Source organism: Schistocerca americana, chromosome X, assembly GCF_021461395.2.
Source record: "Schistocerca americana isolate TAMUIC-IGC-003095 chromosome X, iqSchAmer2.1, whole genome shotgun sequence".
Classification (NCBI taxonomy): Eukaryota; Metazoa; Arthropoda; class Insecta; order Orthoptera; family Acrididae; genus Schistocerca; species Schistocerca americana.
This window is the reverse complement of record NC_060130.1, coordinates 178,659,721-178,677,406: the sequence shown is the minus strand read 5'-3', so window position 1 is coordinate 178,677,406 and position 17,686 is coordinate 178,659,721. Positions and strand designations below refer to the sequence as shown.

The following is a 17,686-nucleotide window of genomic DNA, read 5'->3' as shown; positions in this document are numbered from 1 at the left end:
ATTAATTTCTTTATCTGCTTCTTTTTTTCTAATTCCTTATCATCTCTATAAAAATTTCAATTTTTTTAGTGTGTCATCTAATTTATTTATTCCTGTATTTCCTATATAATGGTCAGCATCTTCGAAATTTACACCAAAAACTTCATCATTTAGATCACCAACATATTTCGTTACTGTTAAACCAATAAAAGTAGTTTTAGGAAAACTTGTTTCTTACTCATTTTTGTGTTTTTCCTTTTCTTCTACATATTTCAAAATTTCCTCAAGTTGTTTTCATCTTTCTGGCGATAGGCTTTCAGTATCATCTTTATGAAATAAACTTTTCTCAAATGTCGATGCTGATGGTGTTGTTGGAATGGGAAACATATAATCACAATTTTCTTCAAAATGATGGTGACAATGAACCATTTGATTTTCAACTTCTCCATTTTCTTAAATAGCTTTTAACACATTACACCTAATCCTTCAATTCCTTGTTTAGCTTGTTGAGTTGCATCACTAACAGATTGACCTTTTTTATATTTTTCACATTCTGTTCACTGTTGTTCATCCATTTTTTAAATTATTCTTTTGATAGTTCTTTTTTTCCTTTCTACTTCATTTAGTTTTTTAACAACTGCTGAATCATAAAATCTCTCAAACGAGCGTTGTTAGCAAATATATGTTAATGATAAAAATCGTTAACGATTTTATTTTTTAATATATAATCATCTTATTTATGGTAATTTTTGTTTAACATAAATTTCTTGCCATTTAACGTTTTATATTTAACATTAAATGTAAATATTTAATGTAATTATTTGTTCAATTTAATTTTTTGTTTAGACAAACCGTAGAATGTTGTTAAAAAACTATACAGCAACTGTTTGTAAGGTATTTGTTAGTTGACACCACATGGTTGTGATTGGTGGAGAGTACAGAGAAGCACATTGTGAGTGCTGATTGTTAGGGACTAAAACACCTAAACATTCCTGCACAGGGTCAAACGTGATTCGTTCTGTAATTATGTGTTCTGGTCACCCCAGTTGGTAATACAACACTCCTTAGCTAAGGACTCTCTGCAAAAATGTGTAAGGCTGTTGCCAATACTTTGGAGTTACATCTGAGCTTGCGATCCGACATATATAAATTTATTACTCTACATATGGTTGTCATGCACGTTAAACATTCTATTCCAACTGTCTTATTGCTGTCGACAAAAAATGATTGCGTCCCTGGTTCCCATTGCTTCCATGTCAACTTTCCCTCTTATTCTTCTTGCTGTCACATACTTGTTCCCATGTACAAGAAATTTCCTGCACCAAGCAGAAGACATGTAAGTGCTCCCTCATTCCCCCTGAATTTTCCCCGCATTTTGCTGCATTTTCCCTCAATTTATACATATTTTCCGTTAGTTTTCGTAATTTTACTGATTTTATATCATTTTTGCCGATCCAATCAAGACATCACTTCTATGCATGTGTTCCAAAACTGCTTGGAAATGTAGTAAAGGCGTCAACACCTAGCGCAAATGCACTATTTTTCTGGTCAGACCGCATATGATAACACTGTACTCAAATATATCCAGTCAACTCCGACCACATATTCTACAGCTGCAGTGCATTTGCTCTGTTTTCTATATGTCTGTATCTTGCATGTGTTGCAGATGGCTCCCATGACCTAGTGCAGAAATACGTGGATCAGTGTAGGTCTATGTCTGGTATACTTTGGTGTATGTGCTCAAGCATTAACTGTGAATGGATGTACCACACAGCCATCTATCTACATTCGCAATGTAGTATATGATACTCGCAAAGCAGTAGATTGCTGGTTTAGCGATGAGACAGAAACTGGGAAGTGTGCTCCTGGGTCATTGGTCACCACTGAAATTATAGAAAAAGTGGTGAAATTGCTAAAATTTAACACACTATCAGCTATGGTGCTTATTACAGTACATCGACAGTGTCTTTTCCATTCCATCTGTCCACTGGTACACTGTTGTTTACCACATAATGATTGACTAATCTCACTTGTTTGAGATGGAGAGAGAGTCTTGGTCGAAGCTGCACCTTCCAGAGAGGGCCTGCAATGAAACAGTGATCGCGTACATAACTGCAGTAGGAGGAATCAGTCGAAATTGAACACCAAGATATCTACTTTCCTGTCTCTGTGAAAGATGAGTTTAAATGTTGAGATGTCTTCCGCATTTTTTTCAGTAAGAAACACTGCCCCTGTCTTTTATTTCAATCATCCTGTGTTGTGAGAGCAGCAGGATCATAGTACACACAGTGTGATATCCAGTTTTCTGTGAGAGCCAATGGATCGATATGTGTTAATGTTGGTTTAGCACCTGACACAGACCCCGGAATCGTGGTGGAAACAAAATGTGTGGCTGTGTACACAGCTCTAGTCATACACTGCTCCGCTGTGTTACAACAGAAAAAGCAATGAATCAAACAACACAGGGACCCTCCATTGTGATTCATAGCTACACAGATCGGCCACGTGGCTAGAGGCGCCATGTCACGGATTGTGCGGCCCCTACTGCCAGAGGTTCAAGTCCTCCCTCAGGCATGGGTGTGTGTGTGTGTGTGTGTGTGTGTGTGTGTGTTGTTCTTAGCATAAGTTAATTTAAGTTAGAATAAGTAGTGTGTAAGTCTATGGACTGATGACCTCAGCAGGTTGGTTCCTTAGGAATTCACACACATTTACATTTGTGATTGGTAGTCTGTGGGATATGGTCCTCCAACAGTACAGGTGATGAACCTTTACACTGGTCTGCGTAAGTGACTTTGATCACTGGCCACCTACTCCAGTGGACCAATACATGTGTATTTAGTAGAATCCCCACAAATGCTCAATGCCAACACACAGACCGTTTATATTTCCCGATTTATCGGAAGAGAGAAGTGCAGTAAGATCTTACTAAGTTCTCTACCAGATGATCTTAGTGGAGTTTTTATAGTTCGTGGTTTTCTCTGGTGGATGGTACAAAATAACAATGATAGAGAGAGTGTTTAGGTGACAGACGTGAATGCATGTTGAGGGATGCAGATCTCCTTTGGACTGCAGTGCCTGCATTTAGTGTTTGGAACTGCTCGTACCATCTTTTCTTCTACCTTATGTTGTGGGACGAAGTTTCGTGTGGTGCTGGCCTTACACATTGTACATTGTTGGCGGATCTATGACAACATGTTCCCATTTCCGCTGAGTCGTGTAAACATGCACCTGCCATATTAACTCAGCTCACCCTGTTCTGTTTCTCCACAGGATGCAGAAGGTGGTAGATACAGCTGTCTCTGATTTCCTCCCAGTTCTGACTTAAACTGGGACGATCACATGTGCAAAGCCGTAGGGGCATGGGTAGAGACTGAGGAACAGTTACAAGATGCCAGGGGACTGTCAAAAACATGTATGAAATATAGCCTGTGCCGTACTGTTACAGGATTTTCACAACAAGTAACAATACTTCAGCGTTGTGAAAAACCATGTATGTTTCAATTTCTTCTGTCTTCGAGAATAACTTGTATAAAAGGAAGAAATCTGCATAATTTCGAGCGAGAGATTCGAGCTGTGGTTAAAAATATTGCTGTCTCAGATTGGGTAAAGTGGATTTTTTAAACTGGGAGGGGGTCTATATCAGGGTGGAATTGGTTAGAAGTACTGTATACGTCAAGCTACAGCTGTCTGTTTCAAAGTGTATTGCGGTTGGCCATGGGGGAGGGCACAAGTGTCAGCGACCGGAAGTAATGGATTAGCTCAGCCTGTGATGGGCAGTTGGGTGCAAAGAATATGCCGACCTGTCTGATATCGCCTGCACAGCAGGGGCTGGTGAAGTGAGCAGAGTGATGGGTAAGTGACGACAGAAGCGGATGTATGTATTATGTGAGAAGAGTACACTCTAAGGAAAATTGAGCTATTCAATATCAAACACTGACAAGTGTTGGCGCTACGATAGCATTGTAATTCTTACCACTTCAATGATCCTCGGATGCCCTCCTTAGGCAGGGGTGGTGCACTCTGGCATACACATGCACCCAAGACTGTGGCTAAAGCTGCTGCTGTAGTTTTCACTAGCCTCTGAGCGTTGGCGACAGCGGCATTTGATGGGTTGGCGCACTGGGTGTGGACATTGGAATAGGAATGCGAGGGGATTACGAGTGTTTCAACGCTCTCTGACATCTAGCCCTGACAACTACTGCTAAGGACTCGATTGTGGTTTAAATTCGTCATGTTTAATGCTTCTCAATACATCATAGTGGACTCTGTCTTGCAGGGGTATTTGTTGTTGTTGTTACTATCCCACCACGTGGTAGACCCTTCGCTCTCCTCTTTCATCGTCCTGATATAGGTGAGAAAACCAGTCAATTCAGGAATTCTATAGTACTTTTAAAAAAGAAAATATACTTAGCAGGCCTGTAGTCGCCCGGAACTCCATATCTGTGACGGTATAACTTCACGCCTAAATTTGAAATTCCAGCAATTATTTCATACCTCACCACTTAAAGTCGTGACTTCAAATAATAATAGGTTTGGATTATTTAAAGAAATTTCTCATAAAAAACATAACACTATTGTTTAGACATCCAAACTACTGTGCAGTGCCAATCTTTTTTTTTTTTTTTTTTACTTTGAGTAGTTTTAAACTATGTGTGTTCGTTTGAAGCAAGCTGTTAAATGCCTACATTAACGATTTAATTAATATTTCCTGTGACACATCTTGTGAAATAACGTTTGTGATATCTTCAACATATAGTATTGCACACCAGATTTAATATGTACTGAAGCAGTTCGTAAAGTGTAGCACAAGGAAGTGCGCCAGCAAGGCTGGGGCAGTTTTGAGTCCAAGGCATAATGAAGTATCCTATGCTAGTTCCTACATCATCTGCAAAGCAAACTACAGCTCTCTCTCACTCTATGTATGCAAAGATGTATTTTTTCAAGTGTATTTTGATTCAACCTACTACTAGTTTTCTGACATCGTCAAATTGTGTGTGTGAAATAGCTATTGCGTACTCCTTGTATCCCCTAATCACGATCAGAAAGTAATTATTTATTAAGTTTAGCAGTATTTCTGGATCGATTTCCAGTCAGGAAATTGCTTTGGAAGGAAACCGTCTCGTGTGTGCTGCTATCCGATAGGTTTGTTCGTGCACACAGTCTATTTGCAATGCAAGAGGACGCTGACAGGAAGTGTGCTTTTGTTTCCAGGGATGAGCTCGCTGCTACTTGCAGCAGCTGGCAAGGACACTGCTGGCTCCAATTCCCCAGGTGCACAAGCCCTAAGCGCACTGCTATTTGCACAGGCCTGCACAGTGACGCAGCCGACAACTGTTGTGGGCTCTGGAGTTCACGGCTGGGGCAGCCTGCGTAGTTGGTGAGATGGAAGAAAGTTTTTCAGATTTATTTAAGCAGTCTGCGACAGTGTAACTACATGTTTCCTTACACGATTAGATTGGAAAAAGCGCCACAATTGTTTTAATATTTCAGACACTGCAATCGATTTCCTGACAAATTCTTTAAATAAATTATGTTCCATACAACTCCTTGTATCCTGTAAATTGTTTAAATAAAATTATTTCACACATTGCCTCAATTGCTTAAAAATGTTCCATAACCTGTAATCGTTTTCCACCAATCAATATTTCCAGAGGGGAGGGGCAAGGAAAACTGAAGTATACTGATTAATTTATTGGTCAATCAATTCATACAGTGGTATGGAGTAAGCTGAAGCAGCTTGTGAACACCGAAAGTGGCACAATGGAACTGTTTTCCACCAATTTTTTCAATCAATTTAATTAATTAGTCAATTAATCTGATATCAGAAGTGTTGCAGGGTCTCCAGGAGGGCGAAAGGGAGGAGGAAGGGTAGGTGTGACATGTAAAACCACTTAACTGAACAATAGGTTAAGGACAAATTATCCCCAGATAGTCCTAATCCTCTTAGCAGAACCATAGGTAAAGGAACTGTCAATCAAAAGAGAACAATAGGTATACCTCAGACTGTATGCTTGCCCCTGATGTAGGCAACCCGCAATGTCTTCTGATTTCGGCCTTGCCCCCTACTACTGTTGTGCACTAGCAAAATAAATACCTAGTGTTACTATCGTAATTTGGAACACAAGATTGTCATGTGACACGAAAGTTATATGCCAAAAGACAAAACATTAAAAACAAACCCGAATTAACTGAGCTGTACCCATTATTGCCAAAAAGACGTTTAAAAATAGTATCTCTGGATGTGGCTGGACCCTATTTACAAGGGAAAGGAGGCGTATGTTATATTGTCGCTTTGTGTGATGTTTTTTCAAAATATGTCAAAGTGTGTGCCATGCAGCTGGTGACTGCAAGTAAAAAAACAAAGTTGGCCTTCATATCTCTGACACGACCCCACCTAGCAACAAAAAACCAACGTCATATTATGGCCCCTGTTGTCCCAAGCAACTTTTGTCCCGCCAACTTTTCAGCTCCTATCATATTTCGGAGCTATTCTTACTGGCAATAGTTAGTGACTCAGCCTGCATACTGTCATCAAGTGATAGTGGAGCATGTCAAAATACAGCAAGGTTTCAGTTGTGTAGGTACCTATAAGGTGTATAGAATGCGCCGAAGATATATTAATTCATATTATGTTACATTAATGTAATCTGAGGGGGCGGTAGAAAATTTGAGAACACTACACCTGTACCTTCAACTTTCTTAACAACACCTCTCTTGTTTTGATGATTGTAACACAGCTCTTCCATTCTTGTCTGCTGTGGTGTACAGACTTATCTTGTTCCATATGTGTCTAACAAGTAAAAAGTGAATGGGTCAGGGAAGAAAAGTATTTTCCCTCTAGGTGCATCAAGAACCACTAACTCAAATGGCTCTGAGCACTTTGTGACTTAACATCTGAGTTCATCAGTCCCCTAGAACTTAGAACTACTTAAAGCTAACTAACCTAAGGGCATCACACACACACACGCCTGAGGCAGGATTTGAACCTGCGACCAAAGTGGTTGCGCGGTTCCAGACTGAAGCACCTAGAACCGCTCAGCCACACTGGCCGGCACTAACTCATTCTTCAGAATGCACAGAATGCTCTTCAAGAAGATGACTGCTGCATCATCATCGACATTGTTGTATTACAAGTGTGAAGAGGTAAAATCATTAATAGGAAGAGAACACTCTAAATTCATTGTTTCTAGTTTATGTTACAGAAATTTAAAGTTGTGTCTATTATCATTCCTGCATAGGTCTTGTCTAAAAGAAAGACTTTCGACCAGTGTTGTTAATAGTGATTTTGTTATATCTCCCTCTCTCTCGCCAAATTAATTTTATTTTTACACAATGTTGATTTATCAAATCATGCAGATATTTCATACCATTCATGAGCGTTTTAAATATAATGAATTGATAAAAGAAATTGTTGATGACCGCTTTCCAAAATTAAGGCTATTACAATAAAATACAGTTTCTTCAGAAGAAGATGCGAAACTTGGTGAAGGCTTGATAAAAAAATATACAAAAACCCAACTGAATATGTTTGAAGCGACGATGTATGAGATTTAATCGATAGATTAGCAGTTATTCATGATGAAGAATTAGCTGCAAATAATAATTATCATAACAAAAAAGTGTAAATATCACAAATGTTAACAAATAAATTTAGTGACATATTAACAATCTAAAAGGAATTACATATTTGATTAGAATTTTGAATAACTTGCCACACATTTTGGAAAAATGAAAAAAATGGAAAAGGATTAGTTAATACTTTAATTAATAAATTACAATTCGAAATGTATCTCCCTGGTTATAACTGATGCTTCAATTAGAGAAAAATTAGCAGCAACTGCAGTCAGGGGAATAATGTAAGGAGAGATAAAATTAGGTATGGCCTTAGAAGTCGATGATAATGGTTGGGTACTATAAAATTTTTTATCTGTATAAATGAATAACTTCAGCATTGGTTATGCTTTACTACCTAACAGAACTAAACCAAAATCTATTAAAATTACACTCAATAATGATCGGTTACATAGCAATGACAATTTTGTAACTGATGCACAAAAAAGAAAGAGAGATAAAAAATGATGGCAATGTACTTATATCATTAGGTATACATGTTTCAAAAAAGGTATCGAATATCTAACAAAGGAGAAAGAAGACTGCGGATTAACAAGCCACAAAGGAATGTTTCTTCCATTACTTTAGGTGGCATAACCATATTTAGCAGTACAGTAGTTTATACAGTAGCAAACACAGTAATAAGTAAAAAAAGGAAGACACAGAATTATAGAACAAAATAGACATAACTTAAAACTGGAAAAGAAAGCTGGCGCTGGAATAAAAATCACAAAAAATAATTAATTTGTATCCTAATGCATTAAGTAATTTTGATATAGAAAAATTTGCTGAACATTAATGATCAAATACTTTCATGGTGTTTTTATGACTGATGAATTACCTGGATGCCTTCCTAAGACTGCTTCAGCTGTCGCTAGTCATCCTAGAGAATGTGAATCTGGAACAGTTAATTTAGATACATCTGATCATGCCAGATCATATTGGATCTGTTATTATAACAATAAAGACAAAAAATGTGTTTGATTCATTCAGAGGAAATATTCCTAAGGAAATGGTTTTAAATATCTTGGCTCAAGTGAGTTGTAGTATAACAGCCAACAATACAAAATTTTAGTGAAGTAATTTTTGGCTGTTTATGTATATTTGTTTTAAAACTGTTGTCAGATAATTATATGTTTACATGATAGTCTGGATCCGATAAACGAACATTTTTGGAAGTAAGAAATGGCTTAAAGACAGCTGCAACATCAATGAGCAAATAAACTTAGAAAAATAAAAAAATTAGAATGAGAAACCTGAAAATTTTCAATGTATTTTTAGATAAGAAATACATTCAAAAACAAAAAAAATTAATTATATACTCCAACAAGAATCTGTTGATGTTTATAATAAGTATGCAGTATTAAAAGCAATAGTAGATGGAAAGAGTCTAATTAAGAAATTTCAAAATGAATTAAGTGACATTTTTAAGGTGACTAAAGGTTATCTTGATTTTAAAGGTAGAAGATTGGTGGATATAAAAGATCTTGTAAAAGGTTATGATGCAGTTACCAAGCAACCTCTAGAAAATGAGTCTTCCAACCATGTTACAAGACCTGGATACGACAAGACTCTCACAGATTTTAAGCAAAGAAATGGGATTTATGATGGCACCATGGAATGTCATAATAAAGAAACAAGCCTCCATCTTGGATCAGATCAAATAGATTTCCTGGAAGGTCAACTTAAATCATTACATTTGTTAATTAGTAAGAATTTTGACATGATAGTTGGTAAACATCTGGAAATACTGAAGTCTTCAGAGACAAACAATTACAACTTAAAATTTAATAGAATTTATCTTATGTAATTGAATAAATTTTCAGACAAACACATCTGGTATGTAAAATATAATAAAATTACCGACAGCTGACACTCATCATTCAAGTAGAACAACAACAAAAAATGGAAGACAAAGAACTGATGGAATTTTTGCAATATGTAAAACTAGATACTAAATTCGTTAAAACATTTTTTGGGTGATGGGATGCTGTCTGAAGACTGCACACAGTGTGGAGACTACTTCAGCTGTCGATGCTTCAGCAGACACTGTCTGAATATCCATGAAGATATTATTAATGAATTACATAAACTGATGAAAAAATAATTTAAAAGAAGAAATGTAATTTCTCTAGTTATAGATATCATCTAGTAGATATGGATTCTGGTAGACTGAAAGGAATTTCAAAAATAAATAAAAGACATAAACATTTTAGTACTGTAATCGATGTTTTTCCAAAGATGCTTGGTCTAGTCCAGTTAAAGATAACACTAGTAAAAATGTAGTTGACGATTTTGAAAAAATTTCTAGATAGGACTCCAAGAAATTTACAAAAAGATAATGGTAACGAATTCTATAATAAATATTTTCATGAACCTGTGAAAAATACACCGTTTTTCAACTTTTACATATTTAAAAGCCCTTTTTGTAGAAAGATTTAATAGACCACTTCAGGAAAACTTTGCTCTTCAAGGTAATTATAAATAGATTGGATGGGTTGAAAAATTTGTTGATGAATACAACAACACAAAACATTTAACAATAAAAATGAAGTCAATAGTTAATGAAAAAATTATAAGCCAACTGTCATTGTATCTAATACTAAACCTAAATATAAAGTTGGCATTAAGTTAGAATCAGCAAAAATAAAAGATTCTTGAAAAAGGTTGTACAGCTAATTGCTCAACAGAACTTTTTGGAGTTGAAAATAATATTTATTCTAATCGAATCGTAGACAATTAAAGGCATGGGATGGAGAAAAAACTTAAAGAAAATTTTTGTACATTTGAACTATAGAAGACAAAATATCCAGACGTATAAGTCATTGAGAATGTTTTAAGACAGAAAAGGAGATCAAGTATATGTCGAATGGTTGCGATTTGATAATTCACACAATAGTTGGGTGAGTAGGGATAATGTTATTTTATAAATCGTTTTATAAAATTTTTATATAGATGTATCATATAATATGAATGAAAAAATTAACACTATCATATTTTCTATTTCTACATTATTCTGATGATGTATCTGCATTCATAGATCAATTAACTGATGGGGATATGAGTTATTTATGGAACATAAATGGAGAAGAAATATGTACAATTAACAAATACTTTCAGAAACATGAATAAAATTTGTATTCCACTCTGTTCCCAAATATTCCTTTAGTAAATTTAAATGTACATTTATCACTAGTAATCAATACATTTCCCAAATAATAAATAAACAGTTTAATTTTCTAATGAAAAATTATTTTTTTATAAATGAACAGCCAAAATGTAAGCAAATTAAATGCTAAAGTAAAACAATAATGAATAAGAGATTATTGTAAACTTAGAAAACAAGTTATTGATCTTATTGACAATAACAGTCTGAAGACTGCATGTAATGCAGAGACTGATTCTGTTGTAAAGGCACTAAAAGCTAAAGTGAAAGCACTTATAATTGGAGGATATTTTAAGGGATGAATGGAAAAACGTATTGCATTAATTAATTATAATTATGAAAATTTGTATTTTAGGAATTATATAAATTATATTCGACAACAACTGAAAAATAGAAAAATAAAATTTTGATTAGATTAAACGAATAATCCATATAATAATACAGAATGGAAACTCTACCATTGTCGGTCCCAAGTCCAGATACTTATTTCACAAGTGATGAGGTGGAGGAGTAACACCTAATTAAAAAAACCTAGGTCCATCTGGCTCTGGATGGTAGCACCCTGTAAGGGCCCCTGCCTAGGTTTACTAGGTGAAACCTGGTCAACAATCTTAAAGGCGGAAGAGAAAGTTCAGATTCCCAATGGTGGAGAAAGTGGAAGAACTACCTCCAGCACTCACAATCTTGGTTGTATGTTTTGAGGACTTTGGGCCACATCCAAAATAAGTTTCATTAAACATTAAAGTGTGAGATGTAAACTATTTTACCTATTCACCATACGCCAATACATTAGCAGACATTCGGATTCTGGGGAGTCTGAAACATTGCACAAAAACAAGTTGGAGTGTTTTGTAATCTCATCCAAATTTCAACATGGGCAATCGACATCCCCAGCAACTTTCAATGCAAACTCATTGCTGAAAACCGGAAAACTAAAACATCTAACAGATATGCTAAAGAACCGCAAATACTCATATAAAGCCATTCAAGAAACACGATACATGGATACAGAAACCTTCGATTCCGGAGGTTTTAAGATATACAAAGGGAAAGTGGGAAATCAGAAAGAATATCAAGTCTTACATTCACAAGCACAAACAAAATCTACACAATTATCAATGCACATTCCCCTATAAATGAGGATAACAAGAGAAACAAAGAAGAAGTGGAGGCCTCTTGGGATCATCTAGATGATATTATTCAGAAAATTCCAGATAAAATCATTATCATTCTTCTTGGAGACTTTATGTACAGATTGGTAAAGGAAAAAGATATAAGAAAATAGTTGGAGACTATACTGCACACAAGAGAACAAACGGAAATGGTGTGAAGCTAATAGAATTTTGCCAAGCAGACAATTTAATTACTAAATCCACAGCTCTCAAGAAACTACCACGAAGACAAAAGACATGAATATCCCCAAATCCTAGCCTTGCAGGAATTTCAACTTCATCATGTGGCAATCAAGAAGATTTCTCGTAAAGAAATCATGAATGTTAGGGTACTCACTGGTGCAAACTTCGATTCAGACCACTACCTTTCTAAAATTAAGTTCAAAGTCAACGCAAAGAGGAAATGCAGCATGAAACAAATTAAAGGTCAGAAGTACAGCATGGAAAAGATATTAAAATCAGATGAATTCACAAAAGCAACAGAAACCATTCAGACACAAAGCTGGGAGGATATAAAGGAAAACCTAATTACTACAGCCTAACAGATAGCACCTAACATAAAAAGTAAAAAACATGCCCGGTGGTCGCTGGAATGTGATGCCCTCGTTGAAACAAGAAAGTAGGCATGGAAAAACTGTCAATCACAGAAAACAGAAGAAAGCAGATTGAATTTCATTAGTGTTAGAAAACTGGTAGATAAAAATATAAAAAGAATTAAGAAGTCATGTGAAAACAAAACTCTCCTCCAAACTGATGAAGAATTTACTAAAAACAACACAAGAACCTTTTACAGGACTTTCAAACAAAGGTTATCAAGATACAAAGCACCCACCCTCCAATTTGGAGATGTAAATGGGGCCATCGCTCACAATAACGCGGAAAATTGCAAAATACTATCAGGTTACTTTGAGAAACTCTTGAATTGTGAACCCATCCTTGAAAAATTTGAATCCATCCCAAATAACCATGAGAAGCCGGATTCAAAACCACCAACGACTGAAGAACTACGGAAGGTCATTTCAGAACTTAAAAACAACAAAGCGTCTGGAGAAAACCAAATAGTGGCCGAACTATGGGAAAAAGCTGACAAAAATGCAATTACATCCCTTCAGTGTGTCTTCGATAAAATCTGGAAAGAAGAAGAGATCCCCACAGAACGGACAACAGCTCTCATCCACCCTATCCGCAAGAAAGGATTGAAGCCAGACCCCAACAATTACAGAGGAATATCACTGCTGGGTATACCATACAAGATTCTTTCTAAAGTCCTTTTGAATGGGCAAAACCGCAATTGGACCCTCAAATTGGGAAATACCTGGGAGGTTTTAGAAAGGGTAGACCATGTTTGGAACAAACACTAAACCTCAAAAACATCATGGCATACCAAAAATCAAGGGCAGAGACATACGTAATCTCCTTCATTGATTTAAAAAAAGCATATGATTCGATTGATAGAGAATCTCCACTATCAGTCCTGGAAGAAATGGGTCTGAATAAGAAAACAACTAATATTATAAAAGCGACATTTACAAATACATTTTCGAAAGTTAAATTTATGGGTGAATTATTGGAACCCTTTGAAATAAAAGCGGGAGTGCGACAGGGGGATGGGTTTTCATTGTTGCTGTTCAACTGTGTGCTTGAGAAAGTAGTCAGAGAATGGAACACAAATATTGAGAGTGGTGTAAGACTGGGTTGCAAAAGGAAGAAACTTAAAGTAAACTACATTGCTTTTGCAGATGATATGGCCCTGTTTGCTGAAACAATGGAAGAAGCACGGGAGAAAATCCTTGAACTAAAGAAACAGACAGCTAAAATAGGTCTTCACATCTCCTTTGAAAAACTAAGATATTGACAAACATCAAGCACTCATGTAAATACCTCAAAGTGCAAGAACAAAAGATTGAAATAGTAAAAGAATTCAAATATCTTGGAGAATCGATTAGTTGGAATGCTGGGGAAAGCAATGCAATGGAATCCAGAAAAAATAAACTTTAAATAGCCTTCCTACGACCAGAAACACATAAAACAAAAAATCCATTTCATGGGGTCCAAAATTACACATTACAAGACAGTGATTAAGCCAGAAGCACTGTATGCAGCAGAAACACTAAACATTAATTTCAAAGACCAATTGGAGAATCTTGAGCTAAAGGAAAGAAAAATTTTAAGAAAAATCATAGGTGCAAAATTTCAAGACAATAAGATTATATACATCAAAAATGAAACTCTCTACAAGAAAACTGAAAAACTTTCAGATACTATACAAAAAAGGAGGATAAAGTTTTATGTTCATCTTCTCAGAATGAATTCCAGCAGATCAACCAAACAAATCTTTGACATTTTCCATAACTGTAAAATGAAACCCAACTGGTTTAAAGAAACTGAGAAAGACCTAGTAGAATTAAAGATTTCAGAAAATTCACTTTTCAATCGAGCAGCTGAAGTAATTACTATAGATGAAAATATAAGGTTCCAAAACAAATCTACACATCTCAGAAGAAGAGAGGAAAAGAAGATCGGAAAGAATGAAGAAAAACTGGGCCCTATGAAAAGAACAACGCACAAAGAAATGATTGATCCAGCGTACCCCAAAGAGGGAGAAACGAAAGAATAAGAATATAGAATGGAAATATTTATCAGGACATTTTAGATCAACTGAAGATTTTATGGGCGAATTTCAAGATAAATTAGATTGGGAATTTACATTAATACTACACCAAAATTTATCTGATGATTTTATTACAGAAGTTCAAGATGAAATTAATTGTTATAATTTATCAAGAACAGGAATTTTATGTGAGGATTTTGTGAGAGAATTTCAAGATAAATTAGACTGGAACGCAATGTCATATCGAAACTTAACTAAATATTTCATAAGAGTACTACAGGATAAATTAGATTGGGAAAATATAGCACAGAAGCAAAGATTATCTGAAAATTTTATAATAAAATTTAAAGAAAAAGTTAGCTAGAAAAATATTTGAAGCTATCAAAAATTATCTGAATCATTCATAACTGACTATTATGTCACATTTTACAGTCATCCAGTTACTGTACGTACTTGTTCATCAAAAGTGAACCAGAAATTTGGAATGGTATAGTAGACAGAATTTGTAGGTTCAGGCTAACTTGGCTTGGTGAGGCACTGAGTCAAGTGGGTCTGAACCTACAATTCTGTCTACTGTGGTTGGCATATGTATGCCCTGTACAACAACAATAACACAAAAAATAGTTATGGTGATGTGGGAAATCAAAATTTCAAACCAGATTTCAGAGGAAATCACAAACGGAATTACAATACCAACCAGAGGGGCTCTGGCCAACAAGTTCACAATGCACCCCCAGCAGGTGACAATAACCACTGCAGTAACTGGCTGGAACCGGACACTTCTAGGCCATCTGGCAGTCCTCCACCTGGCAATTACAATCAATGGAATAACGATTACATATCCAGTGGGGGTAAAGTTCAAGGAGAATTTAATTCCAGGGCAGTACAGGACACAGACTGGCGAGGTCAGACGCACAACGTGCAGGTAGTTGAAGTTACTCACAAAAAGAGGCTAACCCCCAACCAATCAGGAAAAATCGAACAGATCGCGATAAGCCCACATTTTCAGACCAATAAAAGGGGTGGAGACATGCAATTTATTCCAAATTACTTTCTCAGATATGACCAAGGGAATGTATGTAAGAATAACTGTGGCAGGAAGATGTAAACAACTTAGACAAGGATAATAATGGGTCCGTGCAAGCTGTAATCAATGCATGGATATGTGATCTAGATGTACCTGTGGTACTTGACACGGGTGCATCGACAAGTGTAACATCATAAGGTCTGTTTAACGAGCTGCAAAGTCGATGTTATACACCAACTTTTCCGCTGCAGAACTGTTGTTTTCTGACTACAGTGGGGAGCAAGTCAAAAGGAGTTAAACTTCAGGCATTAATGCCCATTATCATCAGCAATTTTTCTCTAATTTATATTTTTCTGGTAGTGGAAAAACTTGTAGTAAACTTCCAAGATGCTACCCCAGGTGGACGTAAAAATGAATGTGTGCAACGGAAAATACTGAAGCGAAAATGAAGATTTGGCCCTGTCTGATGACCCCCTGAAGCAGATCTTAGGATCTCTTAATGGTTATACATGATGGTCCAAAAGTCCGGAAAAACCCTAATAAATTCCAAATGGAGTAGCAAGCAAGAAAACAGAGTCCCTACACACGAGGAACGGCAAGGGGGAAACTGTATAGACCATGCCACCAACATGGCGGCCATCTTGAAAGCCGCCATCTTTGAGACAGCTCCAAAATTTCAAATGGGAATGTGGTCATGTGACATATCAAACAGATAGAGAATTTCACTAGAAAAACAATGCCGTTGTTATTTTAAACGTAGCTTTATTCATTCTCGGGTTATAGCCAATTACAACAAATACCCTCTTAGTATATACATAGTTAAGGCTCACCGGCGACTTGACCATCTTCTTCTTCTGTGCGAATGCACAAACAGTGCCCGAACTCTTACGGGAATCGGCAACGCGTCGCGAGTAATGAGTACAATGGGCGGGGGCACTACGGATGTAGTGCGGGACAATACGTTGAGAATGTGGGTTTCGCAGGAGGCGTGCCAGAGATAAATCCCTGCAGTCGCGCTATTCTCTGTGTCCTCGGTGGCTCAGACGGATAGAGCGTCTGCCATGTAAGCAGGAGATCCCGGGTTCGAGTCCCGGCCGGGGCACACATCTTCATCTGTCTCTGTCGACGTATGTCAACGCCTGTAAGCAGCCAAGGGTGTTCATTTCATTGTAATTTCATTCTAACGAACTGCATGGTCGGACATGTCCGAAAGAACAGATACCATCTTAGTATATATATAGCCTATAAAGTTTCCCCCTTCCCGTTCCTCGTGTGTAGGGACTCTGTTTCCTTGTTTGCTACTCCATTTGAATTTTATGAGGGTGTTTCCAGACTTTTGGACCACCCTGTATTATTTCCTCCTTTATGCTCTTTAACATATAAATTACAACACAAACATAAATGAATGATTAAGGGAACTAGTAACCACTAAATGATAAATGTTGTTTCTGCTTATACATTTATTTTAGATTAAAAACCCTTTATATATTACAAATGTTTATATATCAATGTCAAGTGGACATAAAGAGATAAAAATGAATTTCCTAACTAATGTCATTAATCAAATTGCCCAACTCTGCCCCTTTTTATGACTACACGATCTAATATAAATAACGCAAGATGACTGACATCATCTATGTACCAGACACCAAAAGACAATACTTTCAAAGATTATCTACAGCGGGGTGAAACCTCAGTGGAAAGAAAACTTCCGTGATCATAACTGTTTAGCTCTATAGCCCTAATATGCCGAAGCAGTTAGCAATATCATCTGGCCCGGTGCGTCGGAGTGATGGTTCTCGTACACGTCTGTGACGATGGAAGAACTCCAGCCACAGAATAAAAACAACTCATTCAAATACTAGGACGGCAGAAGGCGGTCCACTGGCTAGTATACTCTAATACTGTCCTCCCTGCCTGTGTTCTACAGACAAGAAACGCGAACTCCCAGCCACAAGGGCGGAATTCAGATAACGTCTCAACGTGAGTACAGACAGAAGTGCTCTCACCCACTGAACGCTGCGTACTCAACGACGACTCCCTACCCAGAGGCGAAGTCCAGAATCGTATAAGTTCGCAACAGTACAGTGCCTAACAGTTATAACTATGAAATCTCCTGA

General features: G+C 36.7%; 1 non-coding gene across 1 annotated transcript; it reads left to right on the top strand.

The window, feature by feature from the left end:
* The first annotated feature begins 16,594 nt into the window (after positions 1–16,594).
* On the top strand, positions 16,595–16,668 carry Trnat-ugu. Its single transcript has one exon. It is a non-coding gene; the product is annotated as a tRNA-Thr (tRNA).
* Positions 16,669–17,686: the final 1,018 nt, after the last annotated feature.